Raw genomic sequence first — 21,254 nt, 5'->3', positions numbered from 1 at the left:
GGCTCCTAGGCCCTACTGCATTACAAACAAAACAATAATACTTAATAAATAATTAGTAATTAACAAGCATGTTGAGACACAGTTTGAGGCAGCAGCCTTGCTCTGGTTTGCATTCCTCAGCCCCAGGTGTTATGCCAAACCAGGACCCTCCTGAAATCTCACCCTCCTTCTTCAGTTCGACTCATTATACTGTAATGACTGCGACCTTCCCATCTGATCCTCCCTGCCTCTCCCCCTCACTTTTAAAGTAATCTTTCCTCAACCCTTCTCCTGCTGTAGTCACTGAGAGTTAAGCACGTGTTTAAAGTCAAGTATGTGCTTAAGTGCTTTGCTGAATGAGGGCCATGGAAAGTCCACTAGCCCATACTGATTTATACTACATTTGAAATATAAATTAATAATTGTTAATTATAAGCCACATAAAACAACTCAAGACTTCCTAATTCTCATTCCCATTCAGTAGATTACCCCTCTCTCTGCTCAATGATGAATACAGAACTAATAATTCTGGAGGGATTTTCAAAGGCACCAATGGGAGTTAGGCACCCAATTGCCATTGACTTTCAGTGGCATTTAGACCCCTAACTGCCTTTTGGTCTTCCTCCATTTTGAGTTTCTTTAATATCTTTCATCTGAAGGTCTCAGAGCACTTCACAGAAAGTAATAAATTAAGGCTTATGACCCTCCTGTGAGGTAGTCCCAATTTTTACATTGCAGGTTGGGAAACTGAGACACGCAGAAAGAGGAAGTAGCTCTGCCAAGTCCATGGCAAAGCCAGGAGTAGAACCAGTCCTGTACAATGTTTCTGCCTAAAGCACCCTGGAATCTTCACCAATAATTCTGACATGCACGGTTCACTACATTTGTATTTGTATCGCCCTTTTAAATGGGTCCTTGATTCCCAGTAGTCCAGTAACTGCAAGTAATACCACTGAGCATGACTGCTCATTGTGCAATGGAAGCAGGTTACTTCAGTTGTATGGGCTTATGTTTCAATTAGCCAGTTGATCTATGCCAGGCCATCTCCAGCATGAGCGGAAAATAGCAGAGCTCAAGCTAATCCTTATTTAGAGAGTATGTGTGTGACAGAGAGAATGAAAGCGAGCAAGAGAGAGGGCAATTCTTCTTTACACTATCCCCTTTACACTACTCCCACAGTGTGAAAGGGCTTGACAGTAGAGCTGGTCAGAACATTTTATCAAAACAGTTTTGCATCGGAAAATGCCGTGTAGTAAAAATTGACATTTTCCACAAAATTGTATCAATTTGGGCAAAAATATTTTTAAAAAATTGAAAAAAAGTTTTGAAAATGCTGAAACGGCCTTTTTGACATTTTAGGAATGAAGTTTCAATTTTTCATTTCGAAACAACTTTTCATTTCAAAAAGTATTTTATAATAAAATAAGTAAAAAGGGTTGAAACTGCAACGAAACATTTCAAATTCACGGAAGAGAAACATTTTGATTGGCCCAAAACTAATTTTTTTCAGATTTTTGTTTCACAAAATAATTCAAAATTTTGCCTTTTCATCCTGAATTAGGAGGAATGTCAATGGCCTCAACAAAGTTCTTCATCAGACCCAGCTTGATGTGTAAGGGTGGTAACAAAATCTTCCTTGATTCAACAAGTGGTGGATGCTGAACACTTTTCCTCCCAGGCTCCAATGACTGTCGGAGTGGCCAATCTTTCTTGATGTAGTGGGAATCTCTTGCACGACTATCCCATTCGCAGAGAAAACAGCAGTACTTTGTGTATCCAGTCTGCAGACCAAGCAAGAGAGCAACAACCTTCAAATCACCACAAAGCTGCCACTGATGTTGGTCATAGTTTATGCACCTCAAAATTGTTTCATGTTGTCATAGGTTTCCTTCATATGGACTGCATGACCAACTGGAATTGATGGCAAAACATTGCCATTATGCAGTAAAACAGCTTTAAGACTTGTCTTCGATGAATCAATGAACAGTTTCCACTCATCTGGATCGTGAACGATGTTGAGGGCTGCCATCACACCATCGATGTTGTTGCAGGCTACAAGATCACCTTCCATGAAGAAGAATGGGACAAGATCCTTTTGATGGTCACGGAACATGGAAACCCTAACATCACCTGTCAGGAGATTCCACTGTGGTAGTCTGGAGCCCAACAGCTCTGCCTTACTCTTGGGTAGTTCCAAATCCCTGACAAGGTCATTCAGTTCACCTTGTGTTATGAGGTGTGGTTCAGAGGAGGAGGATGGGAGAAAATGTGGGTCCTGTGACATTCATGGTTCAGGACCAGAAGTTTCATCCTCTTCCTCTTCCTCGTCTGACTCAAGTGAGAATGATTCTGGTGCATCAGGAACCGGCAGTCCTTCTCCGTGGGGTACTGGGCGTATAGCTGATGGAATGTTTGGATAATGCACAGTCCACTTTTTCTTCTTTGACACACCTTTCCCAACTGGAGGCACCATGCAGAAGTAACAATTGCTGGTATGATCTGTTGGCTCTCTCCAAATCATTGGAACTGCAAAAGGCATAGATTTCCTTTTCCTGTTCAACCACTGGTGAAGATTTGTTGCACAAGTGTTGCAGCATATGTGTGGGGCCCACCTCTTGTCCTGATCTCCAATTTTGCAGCCAAAATAAAGGTGATAGGCTTTCTTAACCATAGTGGTTATACTGCGCTTTTGTGATGCAAAAGTCACTTCACCACAAACATAGCAGAGGTTATCTGCACTGTTCACACAAGTACGAGGCATCTCTGCTCACTTTGGCTAAACAGAAATGTGTCCCTTTGTAAAATCAAACACTGACAAATAAGAGAGCACGACACTGTATGATTTCTAGAGCTGATATAGGGGCAATTTGTTCAGCAGAGTGATATATAATGTAAGCTTCGTTATGATTGCATCATCCATGACTTCTAGGAATAACATGATGCAATTCATAGCATGTATGATGCAATACCAGCTTCAGATTGCATCATTCATTGTTTTGCCTAAAAAGCAAGTACTGTCCAAACCCAGTCATAGATTTATTCATAGATCCAGTCAAAGATGTATTTTAGTCATTTCTGGTTTAAATTGAGATCCCTTCCCTTTATAACTCACTTATCCTCCGCCATTCCCAAGTCAAGGGTCGTATATACTGACCCAATAGCATATCTTGAAAACTAGAGCCAATCAACAATTTTAAGCATCATTTTCGTTCTCAGTGACCCAGAATTAGTAAAGTTTGACTACATTTATTTCAGAAGCATTTTGGCTGTAGAGCAGTGTTATCTGTGTTGTTTTGTTATCCAGCCAATCCCCAATGCTGCCATCTTCTTGGATATAGTTTTGTAGACATGATCATTTCTCGAACTGTTGCTAATGTCATATGTGTTGCTTGCCTTGCACCAGAGATTAACCAGAATTTGGCTGTGTTTCTCTGGCCAGTTAGAACATCATTGTACTGCTGTCCATGGCTAATACATGTCAGCATTGATTGTGTTTCCAGTTGAGCAGCCCACACGGAAATGAAGGGTTAAATGCTGAGCAGCTACATTTGAACCAGGAGGTTGCTTCTGATTCCTGGGAAGTGAGTGGCAAGTTTTGGAATTCAAGGGCTGGGAAGCACAGCCCCAGGGGCTTGTGGGAGACTTCTGGCAAACTCTTCAGATCTGATTTTGGAGACCTGGCCTTGAGCCGTGATCACACTGCAAAATGCCTGGGCTTTGAGTCATGTTACAGAGAGACTTGGGCTCTGACCTACCCCTAGCAGGGTCTGTGGTCCTGAGTACAGAGGCAACTGGCCTAAGTCAAACTAATTTCTGTCTGGACAGAAGGGAGGTTTAGGCTTAAACCTGAGTAGATCCCAGGGTTAGTGTGCTGTTTAGACATACCCTGAGAGGTTGGGCTGGATGTGACAGGCTTCCACAAAGGAAGGGATCCTCCCATCATTGGCTGTACAGCTGCTCCTGCACCCACTGCTGATGCTACAGCTCCTACATCATGGGAAACAATGATTTGTGGATCTGTGTAAGGGTGGATCCACCATTTCTTTTCTGATCCACCTTCTGTGTCTCCCTACCCCGTATCCTACTGCATGACAGCACAGAGAGAACCCAGGGGATGCTGCACACCCTGTACAGGATCTCCAAATCCTGCCTCTCACCCCAGTGTTATGTTTCCATTGGGCATACAGAAGGGAGTGGAATTGACCCCTTTATTAATCACTGCAAATATTACAAACTGATGGGAAAGTACCCAATGGGACAAAGAGCATTTCTAGAATTAGGGAAGCTGCCAGAGTTACAATGGGTAAGCCCCCTGTATCAAGTTGGGGTCCCAGATAGAGGGCACCCCCCTACACCATCCTGTGGTTACATACAGACAGGGCCGGCTCCAGGGTTTTTGCCGCCCCAAGTGGCGGGAAAAAAAAGAAGAAGCCGCAATCGCGATTGGCGGCAGCTCCACCGCGCTGCTTTCTTCTTCGGCGGCAGGTCCTTTTCTCCACCCCCGAAGAGCCCGACATGCTGCCCCTTCCTCTTGGCCGCTCCAAGCACTTGCTTGATGGGCTGGTGCCTGGAGCTGGCCCTGCATACAGAGTAGCACTGGGGAGAACCCAGGCTACAGCTTAAGACCCTACACTGATGGAAAGAGAGAGTGCTCAAGCACTTCCTTTTTACTATCCATCACTTTGCCTATATGCCAGACATCATCAGTCTACAATATATTTCTTCTAGACTAAGGATCCCACCAACGTATTGATTTGTCAGTGTGGATTCCATATTGTCAGCCTTTGATCAGACCTATGCCTTTGCTTCTCTGAGAGGGGATAGCATTTTAACAACTTTTCCAACACCCTGGTGGGCAACTTTTCCTTTGTGTGTGTGTGTGTGTGTGTGTGTTCTCCTGACCTGATCCTCCTTGCTTATTACTAGGGTGTGACAGGGTTCACTCACCTTGAGAGGTGCCTTCTTGTGGCCACCTCTGGGGATTAGCTCCACTCAGGTCTGACGCCCCCTTCCTTGCATCGTGATCCCACTCTCTCCAGGAATCAGGATGCTCATTCTTCATGACTCAGCCCTCTGGCCAGGTCACTATAGTCCTCCCCTTCCAAAGTAACAAGACCAGCTGTGTGGTTGGCATCTCCAGTGCTCCTGGGCCACTTCCCAGTGGCTGGTATGGGAACCCAGGTCCACCCTCTACTCTGGGTTGCCTATACAAGCAGCTAACGTCTGCACAGACCTATCCCTTACTGCTGTTTCCCTGGGCTTCTACCTACCTAGCCTTCTCAGAATTCCTTTCCCCACAATTTCTCTGGGGTTGATCCTTCTTCTAGGGCTAGAACTCCGGGCTCATTCTCCCTCCTGGGTTTTCACCTCCCGCTCCTCTCGGCTCCCAGAGAGTGACTGCAGACTCTTTCTATGCAAACTTCCTGGTTTTACAATCCAGCCTATTCCAGCCCATCAGACCTCTTATTCAGTTAAATCTGTCTCTCCCTCCAGTGCAGCCAGGTACCCTAATTGGTCCCACAGGCCCACATTAACCCTTTCAGGCCCTGTGTGGGGTACACACCTTATCTCATGTCTACATGCGTCTGACAAAGTGGGTATTCACCCACAAAAGCTTATGCTCCAATACGTCTGTTAGTCTATAAGGTGCTATAGGACTTTTTGTCACCTTATCACATAGGGCTTCTGTTTTGAGGGGTTTATTAATTTAATTGTTCAGGATTTATTTTGAACATTTTAAAAATTCTATATAGATGTCCAAAAATTGAGAGTTTAGGGGGCTTTCTCTTTGTATATACATGTAGTACTGTTTCAAACAGCACTGCATTAAAGCAAACTAGGGAACCTTTAGTGTGCACAAGGAGGGTCTACACAGACCAATTAATGCGCAACACATTAGTGCAGTTTAGAAATCACCCCCCCTATAATGCTCATTACTGCTCCATGTAAACATGCCCTTAGGTACAAATAGGGTGACCAGATGTCCTGATTTTATAGGGACAGTCCCGATTTTGGGGTGTTTTTCTTATATAGACTCCTATTGCCCCCCACCCCCTGTCCTGATTTTTCACACTTGCTGTCTGGTCACCCTAGGTACAAAGCAGGGAGCAGGGACATTACCTACGTAAACAAACTGCATTGGAAAGAGGTGACATTAACATGAATTGACTAAACATTTCTGGTGTTTATTGGATAAACACTGATTTCATTTTTCTGTATCTGGTGGGGGGTTAATTGGTGTTTGTTGGTTAAAACCTACAGTCAGAAGCCCTACTTATTATATATAAGCTTGGTAGGATTCTATATTATATTGTCCTTAAAAGTAAAATTCTCCATACACACAGAAATAAACTAAATAAAACATCCATCAATTGTAATCAAACAGGGCAAGGACACTGTGGGGATGGGAGTGGTCTCTGCTCTGCCCAGTTAGTGTGGCCTTCCCCTCACTTAGTACCCATAGGGATCTGGTATTCCAGGGCCCCTCTGATGTGTAGGGAGCCCCCTGCAGCCTCACTGTGAAACTGAAAATTTAAATAGATAAACATTTTTAAAAATGCTTAAAAGTCAACATTGATATTATCCATCAAAATTACAACAAAATAAAAATGTAATTCTGCCAAGCCTAATTATATACTAATACTAATAATAATTTACAGTAGTACCTCTCATCTGCTGGGAACTTTCTAAACACTCAGGAAAGAAAGTCCTGGAGACACTTACACAATTTAAGGACAAACAGACAGAAATTAGGGGAAATGGAACGGGAACAACAATAGGCAAATTATATACAATTTATATATATGTCAACTTGATTCACTATAGGCAGCATAGCAGAAGTGAGTCTTTAAAAGGTGTTTACGTGCAAACAGGGTACTGCCTTGAGGGTGAACTTGTGGGGAAGTTGAACTGTGCTTGGGGGACATATGGAGGAAGATGCAGAAGTAACTATGAGAAGCTGATAAATAGGCAGGCAAGGCTGAGGCACTGGCAAACAGAAGTGGTGAGGGCCAACTCTAAGGCCAGGTCTATACTACAGACCTTTATCGGTATAACTATGTCCCCCAGGGGTGTGAATAGTCCATACCCCTGAGCAACATAGTTATACTGACTTAACCCCTTGTGTAGACAGCGCAATGTCAATGGGAGAGCTTTTCCCACTGACATAGCTACCGCCTCTCGGGCAAGTGGATTAACTACGCCGATGGGAGAAGCTCTCCTGTCGGCATAGTAGCATCTTCACTAAAGCGCTGCAGTGGTGCAGCTGCAGCGCTGTATGTGTAGACAAGCCCTTAGGCCATGTCTACACTAGAGAGCTTATAGCAGCACAGCTGCACCGATGCAGCTGCACCACTGTAAGATTGCTTGTGTAGCCGGTCTATGCCGATGGGAGAGAACTCTCCTGTTGGCATAATAAAACCACCCCTATGAGCAGTGGTAGCTATGACTGCGGGAGAAGCTCATCAGTTCTTCTGTCGGTGTAACTTGTGTCACTCAGGGGTATGTTTTTTCACATCCCTGAACAACATAAGTTATACCGACAAAAGTGGTAATGTAGACATGGCCTTAGAGATTTGTCAATAGTGATGGCAGGAAAAGGAAAGGATGGATCTTGAAGATGCTAAGAAGCAAGAAGTGGCAGGATTGGGATATGGTCTGGCTGTGTGGGACAAGATAAAGCCGGGGAGTCAAAAACAACTCCAAGATTGAGTGTTTGAGTGATGGAGTGAATGATGGTGATGTCAACAGAGGAAGAGAAGGGGAAAAGAGGAGAAGGTTTGGGAGAAAAGAAAAAGATTTCCATTTAAGCCATGTTCAATTAAGATGATGACAAAGCATCCAAGAGGCACATAGGAATGGATGGAAGGAGACAGTTTAGTGGTGTAATGCAAGATTTTCAAATCATCAACATAGAGATGATTTTTAATATCACTCTGCTGTGAAGTGCTGGATTGAAACCCCAGGACAAGCTCTATGCACCACTAGCAGCATCAAGGCAAGCTTCCCAGGTGGCCATATCAATGTATCTCAACTTCCAACAGAGGCCAGTTTTGATGCATATTAATAAGGCAATATGAAAGAAGCATGCACTGCTGCTGCCCACAATGTAACAGAGCTGAAGTTTTCAAGGCTGCCAGTTCAGTGCCAGAACTAAATTCACTCGAGATAGATAAGGAAAGGAATTTACCTAAAATGGAAGGGAACATCATTCCTTGGCCCAGCTGTTGTGAGCTAATGTCCATCTGCTTTCAGAACATCTTTTTCTGTAAAACCCGTCAACAGATGGAAATTTGGGGGAAATAGCTTTGCAGAAATGGCTATATTAAAACTCTAGATGGAAGACCTGAGAAAAGATCAGTGTATCAGGCAGAAACAGATGGACAGATGAATGGAAGTGGGGAGAGAGAGGGATGGAGGCAGAGAGACAGGTAGAAAAAGAATAACTAGCAGAGAAAGACAGAGATAAAAACACAGATAGAGACAGGAAATGAAGAAGAGAGGGGGAAGGAGCTGTTTCCTAGGTATGTGAACTAACAAATGGATCTTTAAGATGATACTCTGTGTAATCAGGTAAAATCAACAGATAAGTTTGGTATATACTTATGATGGTTAACTCCCTTCCAGAAGATGGAAACATCCAGTCATTTGTATATGCCACAAGGCCTTACTCTATTGTGTGAGTCTTGTATCACTGTGTTTCATTTTACCAGGATGTCAAAGAATGTGAGGATCTTTCATGTTTGCAAATGCTTTTCATTTTCAACAGAGTATACTCTAACTTGTATTCACAGGAGAGAACATTGAGTATGGTGTGCAGAAAGTGTCAGAGCACCCTCTTGAGGTCTGAGTAAGACATTACATTAACTAGAGAGAGAAAAGTAAGTGAAGTAATATCTTTTATTGGACCAACTTCTGTTGTTTCTCTCACCACCAGAAGTTGGTCCAATAAAAGATATTACCTCACCCACCTTGTCTTTCTAATATCCTGGGACCAAAATGGCAATAACACTTCATAATGCATTAACTAGTCAGTAAGCTAGAGTCCTCATGCAAGGTATCATGGTTTTCAATAGATGATTTAAAATATGTTCTTGGGTTTTTAAAAAAATGTTTCTGTCTCTCTCTTTAATTATTCTGCATGTGGGACCTGATTCAAAATGATTAGACTTTCATTGACTTTAATGGGCGTTGGACCAGACCTTTAGAACTTGAGTTGTTAAAGCTAAAGGCAGTGTGTCTAGTGGTTAGATGACTGGGTCCTTTGCTTTGCCACTGAGTCACTATGTGACTTTGGGCAGTTCAGTTATCCTCTCTGTTCCTCAGCTTCCCCATCTGTGAAATGAAAATAATGATCTTTTACCCACCTTCACTAAAAATAATGACTTTTGTCCCAGGTTGGGATCCTTGGATGAAAGGAACTATGAAAATACAATATATTAATTAATTAATGTTTCTCAAACTGTGAATTGCAACCAGACTGATTATTGATTTTCCCATATTTTTAAATGGGAGGGGCTCTCAGGGCGTTCCCAATAGGAAAAGGGGGCTGTGGTATCGCAAAGGATGAGATGCATTGAAGTTAATTAACATCAAACAACAATATTAATAGTTATTATTACTTAGTGCTGTTTCCGTATTATCATTGACTGACATTTATGGGGAGCATTAAAACAGACATTTTGTTCCATTACACCCTTCCTTGTCTCTGTCTGCAATATTTTGAGAGGTGGATCCATCTGTCTCTCTCCTGATTATATTCTGGTCTTGGCAGACATACATTTCTGACTCTCTTGAGCAGTTACTTTTGATCTACTGAAAAACACTGTGTTTCTTTAGTGAACAGGGCTGGAGGCTGAAGGTCTCTGTTTAGATTGTCAGCTCTTTGAGGCAGGGAACATCTTTTTTGTTCTATGTTCACACAGAATCTGGCACAATAGGATCCTCATCCGTAACTGGGGCTTCTATGTGATGCCTCAATACAAATAATAAATAATAATAATACACCTCTATCCCGTGTGACAGATCCAGACCAGTGGGTACAGGAGTCTGGTAGAGGGCAAATATACTGGTCACTGGATGAGTAGTTTTCTCTTCCCTGAGTGACCAGAGCAGGGGCTGCACTAGAGTAATCAGGAACCTGCTAGAACCAGTTAAGGCAGGCTGGCTAATTAGGACACCTGGAGCCAATTAAGAAGAAGCTGCTAGAATCAATTAAGGCAGGCTAATCAGGGCACCTGGGTTTTAAAAGGAGCTCACTTCAGTTTGTGGTGTGAGTGTGAGGAGCTGGGAGCAAGAGGCGTAAGGAGCTGAGAGTGAGAGGGTGTGTGCTGCTGGAGGACTGAGGAGAACAAGCGTTATCAGACACCAGGAGGAAGGTCCTGTGGTGAGAATAAGGAAGGTGTTTGGAGGAGGCCATGGGGAAGTAGCCCAGGGAGTTGTAGCTGTCATGCAGCTGTTACAGGAGGCACTGTAGACAGCTGCAGTCCACAGGGCCCTGGGCTGGAACCCGGAGTAGAGAGCGGGCCCGGGTTCCCCCCAAACCTCCCAATTGACCTGGACTGTGGGTTCTTCCAGAGGGGAAGGTCTCTAGGCTGTTCCCCAACCCACATGGTGAATCTCTGAGGCAAGAAAATCTGCCAATAATCGCAGGCCCCACCAAGATAGAGGAGGAACTTTGTCACACCCAATATAATGTGACCTGATATAACACAAATTTGGATATAACGCGGTAAAGCAGTGCTCGGGGGGTGGGGGGGGAGGGGCGGCGGGGCTGCGCACTCTGGCGGATCAAAGCAAGTTTGATATAACGTGGTTTCACCTATAATGCAGTAAGATTTTTTGGCTCCTGAGGACAACGTTATATCAGGGTAGAGGTGTATGTACAGAATGGCTATACCATTGTTAGTGTCAGTGCAAGCTTCCTCCATTCATGTATGCACATACCCCTGAAGGGTTCATCTCCAGTGCTGAGAGGAGAGCTCAGCCGCCATGCCTCAGAGAATCCTTGGCTGCATTGCTGAGACTGCAAAAATGGACCCCAATCTGTACCAGTTGTGCTGGTGGTTTTGTGATGTGCCTACTTGTCCACTAGGAACTATGATGAGACTGCCAAACTAAAGTCACATTACAGAGCCTGTATTACTGAGGAGCTTTCACATATGACCTGCTGTGTGGGCATGGCTTGCCCTTTTGAGGCCATCTTGTAGCTGTTGCCCAAGAATCCCAGCACTTTTGGGAGACAGTCAGTGCACAAGCTGTCTGTCCTTTCTTTTCCATCTCTGCTGATAAAACCCTGGGCTTCTTTTGCATCAGCTACTGCAATCTTCTTCCTGGTCTCTCTGCATTTCACCTCTCCCAACTCCAATCAATCCAAAACACTGATGCTAAAGTTATCATTTTTCCTGCAGCTTCAATCAAGGCAAACTCTTCTCCCCTCCCCCTCAAATCCCTTCATTGGCTTTCCACTTTTTTCTGCATCACATTCAATTTCCTCCTCCTCACCATCAAGTCTGCAAAACTTGACTCCTATCTTGACTCACGAGTCTGTGGCCTGTTTGTATGATTTGATGATCTGGTAGCACTCATACCACAGACATTGGTGTATAATAAACACTAGATAGATTAGACAGATACATCTCTATTCTAATGCCATGCTATATCCCATTTATTTCTGAATTCACCTTTATGCTCTTTGCATCCTCTCCAATTCCTAGTTCATACCTCTGGAATGATCATAATTTGGCCCTAAGCATTTAAGAAAAATATACAGCACAAGATTAAAGGCACCAAAAGTAGGTAGACTACTGCAGTTAATCCTGACCCTAGTTTGCAGTATCATTCATGTCTATTACAACATACTTTTAAATGGATTGGATAGAATTCAAACTTTTACTTGGCTGCCCAAGTATCTTGAATCCCAGATTTGAACAAAGAGGAATCAATAACTGAAAAGATTCCTGCTAAATCTAGTTAAACAAGCTGTGAGAGCTAAGCAACTTGAAATTCAATAGAAGGAAAGCTCATGGGAAACTGATTGGGATTCTGTGCTAGCAGAACTACGTTCCAAAAGACAAAATGCCAAAACATTTGAAAAAAATCTCCAATGGCATGGTGGAGAGAGGCCACAATAGGGACTCACTACAGTGCCGCGTGAAAGTTAAGGAGCTCAGACAAGCCTACCAGAAAACCAAAGAAGCAAATGGAAGGTCCGGGGCAGAGCCGCAGACATGCCGCTTCTACGCTGAGGTGCATGCAATTCTCGGGGGGGGGGGGGGTCGCCACCACTACCCCACCTCTAACCGCGGATTCCGAGCAAGGGGTAATCTCAGCCATGCCTGAGGATTCTGCGGACGGGGAAGATGATGAGGAGGAGGATGACGACGAGCTTGCGGAGAGCACACAGCACTCCGTTCTCCCCAACAGCCAGGATCTTTTTCTCAGCCTGACTGAAGTACCCTCCCAACCCCCAGACAATGAGGCCATGGAAGGGATCTCCGCAGAGTGTACCTTTGTAAATACAAAACATGGTTTAAAAGCAAGCGTTTTTTAATGATTAATTTGCCCTGAGGACTTGGGATGCATTCGCGGCCAGTACAACTACTGGAAAAGTCTGTTAACATGTCTGGGGATGGAGCAGAAATCCTCCAGGGACATCTCCATGAAGCTCTCCTGGAGGTACTCCAAAAGCCTTTCCACAAGGTTTCTGAGCAGTGCAACCTTATTCCGTCCTCCATGGTAGGATACTTGACCGCGCCATGCTAGTACCAAGTAATCTGGTATCATTGCATGACAAAGCCTGGCAGCGTATGGTCCTGGTGTTTGCTGGCATTCAAGCAACATCCGTTCTTTATCTTGCTGTGTTATCCTCAGGAGAGTGATATCGTTCATGGTAACCTGGTTGAAATAAGGGAATTTAATTAAGGGGACAGAGGTGGCCGTTCCTACTGGGCTGTTTGCCTGTGGCTGAAAAGAAATCCTTCCCCGCAGTTAGCCAAGCAGGGGCGGGGGGGGGGGGGGGGGAGAGGATCATTGGCACTGAGCTTTTCGCATTTGGCTAGCAGGGATCTTCCCTGATACCAGCCATGCAGTGGGGGGAGGGGTAAAGTGATGGGGGGGGGGTTAGTTTGGTTTCTGCAGGGATCTTCCCTGATACCAGCCACGCGGTGGGGGGGAGGGATAAAGCAATCATCCCAGAGAATTGGATGGGGGGGGGTTAGTTTGGTTTCTGCTGCTGCACGTTAACAGGAAAACTGCAGCACTCAACAGGCTTCGCTTGGTATGTGGGAAAGCAGGGCACTGCTTTTCTGAAGGCTACAGAAGCCGAAAGACAATGGCTTACCATGGCTGCATGCAAGCCAAATTCTGTTGCCTGGTCCTGCATCTGTGATCTCTAACACCAAAGCTGCAGGCATTCAATATTAAGATGCAAAATGCGACCTTGTACCGAAATCACATGTGCTATATAATGGGAATAGTGTTGTTCACCGTGAAAGAGTATAAGCATTGTTCTGTAAAATGTATCTTTTAAAATACTTCTCTCCCTTTTTTTCCTTCCTCCCGCAGCTGCAAATTTTTCAAGCCTCCCTCCTCCATCCCGAAGGCTATCTCAGATAAGGCGGCGAAAAAAAAGGACACGATGCGAAATGTTCTATGAAATCATGGAATCCACCCGCAATGAAAGAGCTCATCTGAATAAGTGGAAGGACACGGTATCAAAGTACAGGAAAGATGCCAGTGAACGTGAAGCCATGAGGGGCGCTCGAGATGAGAGGTGGCAGGTTGCAATGCTGGGGCTGCTGCGTGATCAAACTGACATGCTCTGGAGTCTGGTGGAGCTTCAGGAATGGCAGCAGGATCACAGAATGCCGCTGCAGCCGCTGTATAACCTCCCTCCCCCCTAACCATGTTCCATAGCCTCCTTACCCAGACGTGTAAGAACACGGGGGGGGGGGAAGGGCTCCGTGCACCCTCCCACTCCACCCCAGTGGACAGCCCAAGCAAAAGGCTGTCATTACTTTGAACTTTTTTAGTGGCCTTTTCCTTCCCTCCTATCCTCCTCCCAAACCCCACCCGGGCTACCTTGTCAGTTCTCTCCCTATGTTTATAATCAATTAATAAAGAATACATGATTTTTAAATGATAGTGACTTACTTTCCTTTGAAAGCAAGCTGTGATCGAAGGGGGGGAGGGTGGTTTGCTTACAGGGAATAAGTCAATCAAGGGGGCAGCTTTTCAACAAACAGAACTTTCACACCGTAGTCTGGCCAGTCATGAAACTGGTTTTCAAAGCTTCTCTGATGCGCAGCACTTCCTGGTGTGCTCTTCTAATTGCCCTGGTGTCTGGCTGCACATAATCAGCGGCCAGGCGATTTGCCTCAGCCTCCCACCCTGCCATAAAGGTCTCCCCCTTACTCTCACAGAGATTGTGGAGCACACAGCAAGCAGCAATAACAATGGGAATATTGGTTTGACTGAGGTCTGAGCAAGTCAGTAACGTGCGCCAGCGACCCTTTAAACGTCCAAATGCACATTCTACCACCATTCTGCACTTGCTCAGCCTGTAGTTGAACAGCTCCTGACTACTGTCCAGGCTACCTGTGTATGGCTTCATGAGCCATGGCATTAAGGGATAGGCTGGGTCCCCAAGGATAACTATAGGCATTTCAACATCCCCAACGGTTATTTTCTGGTCTGGGAAGTAAATCCCTTGCTGCAGCTGTTTAAACAGATTAGTGTTCCTGAAGACGTGAGCGTCAAGAACCCTTCCCAGCCATCCCACGTTGATGTTGGTGAAACATCCCTTGTGATCCACCAGGGCTTGCAGCACCACTGAAAAGTACAACTTGTGGTTTATGTACTGGCTACCCTGGTGACCCGTGCAAAGATAGGGATATGGGTTCCATCTATCGCCCCACCACAGTTAGGGAATCCCATTGCAGCAAAGCCATCCACTATGACCTGCATATTTCCCAGAGTCACTACCTTTGGTAGCAGCAGCTCAGTGATTGCTTTGGCTACTTGCATCACAGCAGCCCCCACAGTAGATTTGCCCACTCCAAATTGATTCCCGACTGACCGGTAGCTGTCTGGCATTGCAAGCTTCCACAGGGCTATCGCCACTCGCTTCTCAACTGTGAGGGCTGCTCTCATCTTGGTATTCTGGCGCTTCAGGGCAGGGGAAAGCAACTCACAAAGTTCCATGAAAGTACCCTTACGCATGCGAAAGTTTCGCAGCCACTGGGAATTGTCCCAGACCTGCAACACTATGTGGTCCCACCAGTCTGTGCTTCCCGGGCCCAGAATCAGCATTTCACGGCTATAACCTGCCCCATTAACAGCATGATCTCCAAAGCGCCGGGGCCCGTAGTTTGATAGAATTCCATATCCATGTCCTCATCACTCTCATCACTTGGTTTTGCAGGCTCTGGTTCAGCATAAACTGCACGATAACGCGCAAGGTGTTTACAATGTTCATGACTGCTGTCTTGAGCTGAGCGGGCTCCATGCTTGCCGCGGTATGGCGTCTGCACTGTTCACCCAGGAAAGAAGCGCGAAAAGGTTGTCTGCCATTGCTTTCCCAGAGGGATGGTGAGGATGTACCCAGAACTACCAGCAACAATGTTTTTGGCCCTATCATGCATTGGGATCTCAACCCAGAATTCCAATGGGTAGAGGAGACTGCGGGAACTATGGGATAGCTATGGGATAGCTAACCACAGTGCAACGCTCTGGAAGTCGACGCTAGCCTCGGTACATGGACGCACACCGCCGAATTAATGTGCTTAGTGTGGCTGCATACACTCAACTTTATACAATTAGTTGCCAAAAACCGAATTCTGTAAATTTGGATTAATCCCGTAGTGTAGACATACCCTTGGCTATGGGTGGTGTTTTCTTCCAGGGAGCTCACAATGCAACTAGGCTGCTTCAGTATTTGGATATCAGTCAAGGATTCATTACTAGAATTGGTCTGATAATTGCTGAGCTGGGTGTGTGCAAACATAGGTTTATTAGCATCTGGAGCAGAGATTCCCATGATGCAGTGGTTCCCCGCTTTTTCTGGTCCTAGAGTTCATTGCGGTTCTCTGTTCTCCATTCTGTATGCAAATTGAGATGTCTTCCTTTCCCATCTTTCATGCAGATGAGGCTAGGGGAGTTGTCTCTGCTCCCCATTCTATACACTAATGGAGATGTCTTAATCTTGTCACCCTTGTCAGGAGGGGTCTAGGTGTGTCTCCCAACACCCTTCACTGCTCTCTGCAAGTTTTTTTTCCCCCCTCTGTTGGGTTTTGGTTTAAGCAGAGGCTGGTGGGGAGTGTCTTTCATGAGTCAGGCTGTATACTGCACCCTGGTTCCCCAAGAACACAGAGGTGTCTGCTATCATAACTCAACAACAGCTACTCTACACTTTCTGTAACAAACTCCCATTAACTTCAGTGGGAGCAGAAGTGGGCACCAACAGAGCTGCAAATGGCTTATCTTTTTCTACTAGGTAAAGCAAGAGCTTTCTCTGTTCCAGTAGTTCCCCTTAGGGAACTGATGGGCAGGATCCCCGGGAAGCTAATATGTGGGGGCAAGGAGTCCAGGAGAACTGGCTGTATTTTAAAGAAGCCTTATTGAGGGCGCAGGAACAAACCATCCCTGAAAGAATAGCAAATATGGCAGGCAACCAGCTTGGCTTAACAGTGAAATCTTCAGTGAGCTTAAACTCAAAAAGGAAGCTTACAAGAAGTGGAAGTTTGGACAGATGACTAGGGAGGAGTATAAAAATATTGCTAGGGCTTGCGGGGGTTTAATCAGCAAGGCCATGGCACAACTGGAGTTGCAGCTAGCAAGGGATGTGAAGGGTAACAAGAAGGGTTTCTACAGGTAGGTTAGCAACAAGAAGAAGATCAGGTAAAGTGTGTGACCCTTACTGAACGGGGGAGGCAACATAGAAACAGATGATGTGGAAAAAGATGAAGTACCCAATGCTTTTTTTGCCTCGGTCTTCACAGACAAGGTCAGCTCCCAGACTACTGCACTGGGCAACACAGTATGAGGAGGAGGTGAGCAGCCCTCAATAGTGAAAGAACAGGTTAAGGACTATTTGGAAAAGCTGGAGGTGCACAAGTCCATGGGTCCAGATCTAATGCATCCAAGGGTGCTGAGGGAGTTGGCTGATGTGATTGCAGAGCCATTGGCCATTATCTTTGAAAACTCGTGGCGATCCAGGGAGGTCCCGGACGATTGAAAAAAGGCAAATATAGTGCCCATATTTTAAAAAGGGAAGAAAGAGAACCCAGAGAACTACAGACTGGTCACCCTCACTTCAGTCCCCGGCAAAATCATGGAACAGGTACTCAAGGAATCCATTTTGAAGCACTTGGAGGAGAGGAAGGTGATCAGGAACAGTCAACATGGATTTACCAAGGGCAAGTCATGTCTGACCAACCTGATTGCCTTCTATGATGAGATAATTGGCTCTGTGGATATGGGGAAAGCTGTGGATGTGATATATCTTGACTTTAGCAAAGCTTTTGATATGGTCTTCCACAGTATGCTTGCCAGCAAGTTAAAAAAGTATGGAATGGATGAATGGACTACAAGGTGGATAGAAAGCTGGCTAGATTGTCGGGCTCAATGGGTAGAGATCAACGGCTCAATGTCTAGTTGGCAGCTGGTATCAAGCGGAGTGCCCAAGGGGTCAGTCCTGGGGCTGGTTTTGTTTAACATCTTTATTAATGATCTGGATGATGGGATTAATTGCACCTTCAGCAAGTTCGCAGATGACAATAAGCTGGGAGGAGTGGTAGATACGCTGGAGGGTAGGGATAGGGTCCAGAGTGACCTAGACAAATTGGAGGATTGGGCCAAAAGAAATCTGATGAGGTTCAAAAAGGACAAGTGCAGAGTCCTACACTTAGGAAGGAAGAGTCCCATGCACTGCTACAGGCTGGGGACCGACTGGCTAAGCAGCAGTTCTGCAGAAAAGGATCTGGGGATTACAGTGGACAAGAAGCTGGATATGAGTCAGCAGTGTGCCCTCTTTGCCAAGAAGGCCAACGGCATATTGGGCCCTATTAGTAGGAGCATTGCCAGCAGATCGAGGGAAGTGATTATTCCCCTCTATTCGACACTGGTGAGGCCACACCTGGAGTATTGCGTCCAGTTTTGGTCCCCTCCCTCCCCCACTACTGAAGGGATGTGGACAAATTAGAGAGAGTCCAGCGGAGGGCAACGAAAATGATTAGGGGGCTGGGGCACATGACTTACAAGGACAGGCTGAGGGAACTGGGGTTATTTAGTCTGCAGAAGAGAAGAGTGAGGGGGGATTTGATAGCAGCCTTCAACTACCTGAAGGGGGGTTCCAAAGAGGATGGAGGTAGGCTGTTCTCAGTGGTGGCAGATGACAGAACAAGAAGCAATGGTCTCAAGTTGCAGTGGGGGAGGTCTAGGTTGGATATTAGGAAACACTATTTCACTAGGAGGGTGGTAAAGCACTGGAATGGATTACCTAGGGAGGTGGTGGAATCTCCATCCTTAGAGGTTTTTAAGGCCCGGCTTTGACAAAGTCTTGGCTGGGATGATTTAGTTGGTGTTGGTTTTGCTTTGAGCAGGGGATTGGACTAGGTGACCTCCTGAGGTCTCTTCCAACCCTAATATTCTATGGTAACTGCACTGAAATTACTCCATATTAACATTAGTGTAACTGAGAACAACAGTGAATTGTAAAATGAACTGGAATCCTGTATTCAGCTGAAGAGGTCGCTGTTATCTTGTGCTCCTACCCCACTCCATCCCTCTGTTTGTTGTATCCACCTGTTGCCTCTTGTCACATAGTTAGACTGTAAATTCTTTAGGGCAGGGACCATGTTTTCATTATATATGTGTATAGCACCTTGAAAAATGGGACACCAATCCTGATTGGAACATCTAGAAATAATAATAACAACAACTACAGACCCAGGCTGGAATCTGGCCAGGATAGAGATTAACACTGGATTTGCAAAAAGTGCAATGGGATCTTTAATGATCACAAATGGTCAGATCTTCACTTCTATATTTCATGTGAAAGGAAGAAAAATCAACAACACTGTGGCTCATAACACCAGGGTAGGGTATTATTTTGGTACTGATTCAGAAGGAAGAGCACCATGTCCTGAATCACCAGCACAACTTCTTGTGGCATCCTGTTTTTTCTTTCACAGTTTCTCACTAAACTGATCTCACCTGACCTATCTTGAGCAAAATGGTAGGCAGTATGCACCATTGCCTGTATTGGTGGAGATGTGTCTCCCATGGTGTGCTATTATCCAACTGTAAAGTCCTTGTTGACTATGTCTATTTCTTCAGTAGGTTATCTTCACTGTGTCCTGCTAATAAAACAAGCAAAAAGAAGGCAGGAATGATCTGTGCAGATTGTCACAATGACTACTTTGTGTGTCATGCCTACTATTTTTATCTCTGCCTAGGAATTGCACTGCTGTCAGAAGAAGTGAGTTAAACTATTATGCTGCTGCATATGTCCAATGGAAGCACTCCATAAAGTCACTGAATATGTGTGTGTGTGTGTGTGTGGGTTGTCATAGTTCCTATTGTCTGAGCAGTTTCTCTCTGTTTGATTAAACACAATAACAACAACAACAAAAAAGCAACAGCAATTAACATGAATGGTGCAAACACTACATGTTACATTCGTGTTGCTGTAGTGTTTGAGGACTCTAAATACATATTGCAATAATTTTGATAGTTCTTGTATTATTAATAATAATACATTGATTTTCTATGGTACCTTTCATCTGAAAATCTTAAAAACCATTTATAAATGTGATGGAATTAAGCTTCACAATCCCCGTGAAGTATCAGGGGGTAGCCGTGTTAGTCTGTATCTACAAAAACAACAAGGAGTCTGGTGGCACCTTAAAGACTAACAGATTTATTTGGGCATAAGCTTTCGTGGGTAAAAACCTCACTTCTTCGGATGCATAGAGTGAAAGTTACAGATGCAGGCATTATATACTGACACATGGAGAGCAGGGAGTTACTTCGCAAGTGGAGAACCAGTGTTGACAGGGCCAATTCAATCAGGGTGGATGTAGTCCACTCCCAATAATGGATGAGGAGATGTCAATTCCAGGAGAGGAAAAGCTGCTTCTGTAATGAGCCAGCCACTCCCAGTCCCTATTCAAGCCCAGATTACTCAAGTAATCTCTCAGTCTTCTTTTTGATAAACTGAACAGACTGAAAGATACTGGAAAATCCTGTAGTAGTATAATTTTGGGGCCTTCAGCCTGCCCTGCCCATCTCAAAGTCTGCCACCTCCAGACCAGTGGGCCCTTCTGTGCTCCCTGCACCTCCTAGGGCCAGCCCCCCCCCCCCACCTCCCTCAGACTCTGGTCCCTCCTTCCCCTCTCAGAGTCCGGTACCCCTTCTCTCCTGGAGCCTGGTCCCCCCTCCCCCCGGAGCCTGGGGCACCCCACCCCCCTCAGAGACTGGTCACCCTTCCCCCTTGGAGCCTGGGGCACCCGACCCCCCTCAGAGCCTGGTCCCCCCTCCCCCCTGGAGCATCTGACCCCCCTCAGAGCCTGGTCCCCCCTCCCCCCTGGAGCCTGGGGCACCTGACCCCCCTCAGAGCCTGGTACCCCTCCCCCCTGGAGCCTGGGGCACCCGACCCCCCTCAGAGCCTGGTCCCCCCTCCCCCCTGGAGCCTGGGGCATCCGACCCCCCTCAGAGCCTGGTCCCCCCTCCCCCCTGGAGCCTGGGGCACCCGACCCCCCTCAGAGCCTGGTCCCCCCTCCCCCCTGGAGCCTGGGGCATCCGACCCCCCTCAGAGCCTGGTTCCCCTCCCCCCTGGAGCCTGGGGCACCCGACCCCCCTCAGAGCCTGGTACCCCTCCCCCCTGGAGCCTGGGGCACCCGACCCCCCTCAGAGCCTGGTACCCCTCCCCCCTGGAGCCTGGGGCACCCGACCCCCCTCAGAGCCTGGTCCCCCCTCCCCCCTGGAGCCTGGGGCATCCGACCCCCCTCAGAGCCTGGTCCCCCCCTCCCCCCTGGAGCCTGGGGCACCCGACCCCCCTCAGAGCCTGGTCCCCCCTCCCCCCCGGAGCCTGGGGCACCCGACCCCCCTCAGAGCCTGGTCCCCCCTCCCCCCTGGAGCCTGGGGCACCCCACCCCCCTCACAGACCGGTACCTCCTCCCCCTCAGAACTTGGTCCCTCCTGCCCCCGTCAGAGCCCGGTACCCCTCGTGTCCCTAGCGCCGGGGGACCCCTCCCGCCTCAGAGATTAGAGCCTGG

Source organism: Chrysemys picta, chromosome 10, assembly GCF_011386835.1.
Source record: "Chrysemys picta bellii isolate R12L10 chromosome 10, ASM1138683v2, whole genome shotgun sequence".
NCBI classification, from domain to species: Eukaryota; Metazoa; Chordata; order Testudines; family Emydidae; genus Chrysemys; species Chrysemys picta.
Note: the sequence above shows the minus strand (reverse complement) of the source record.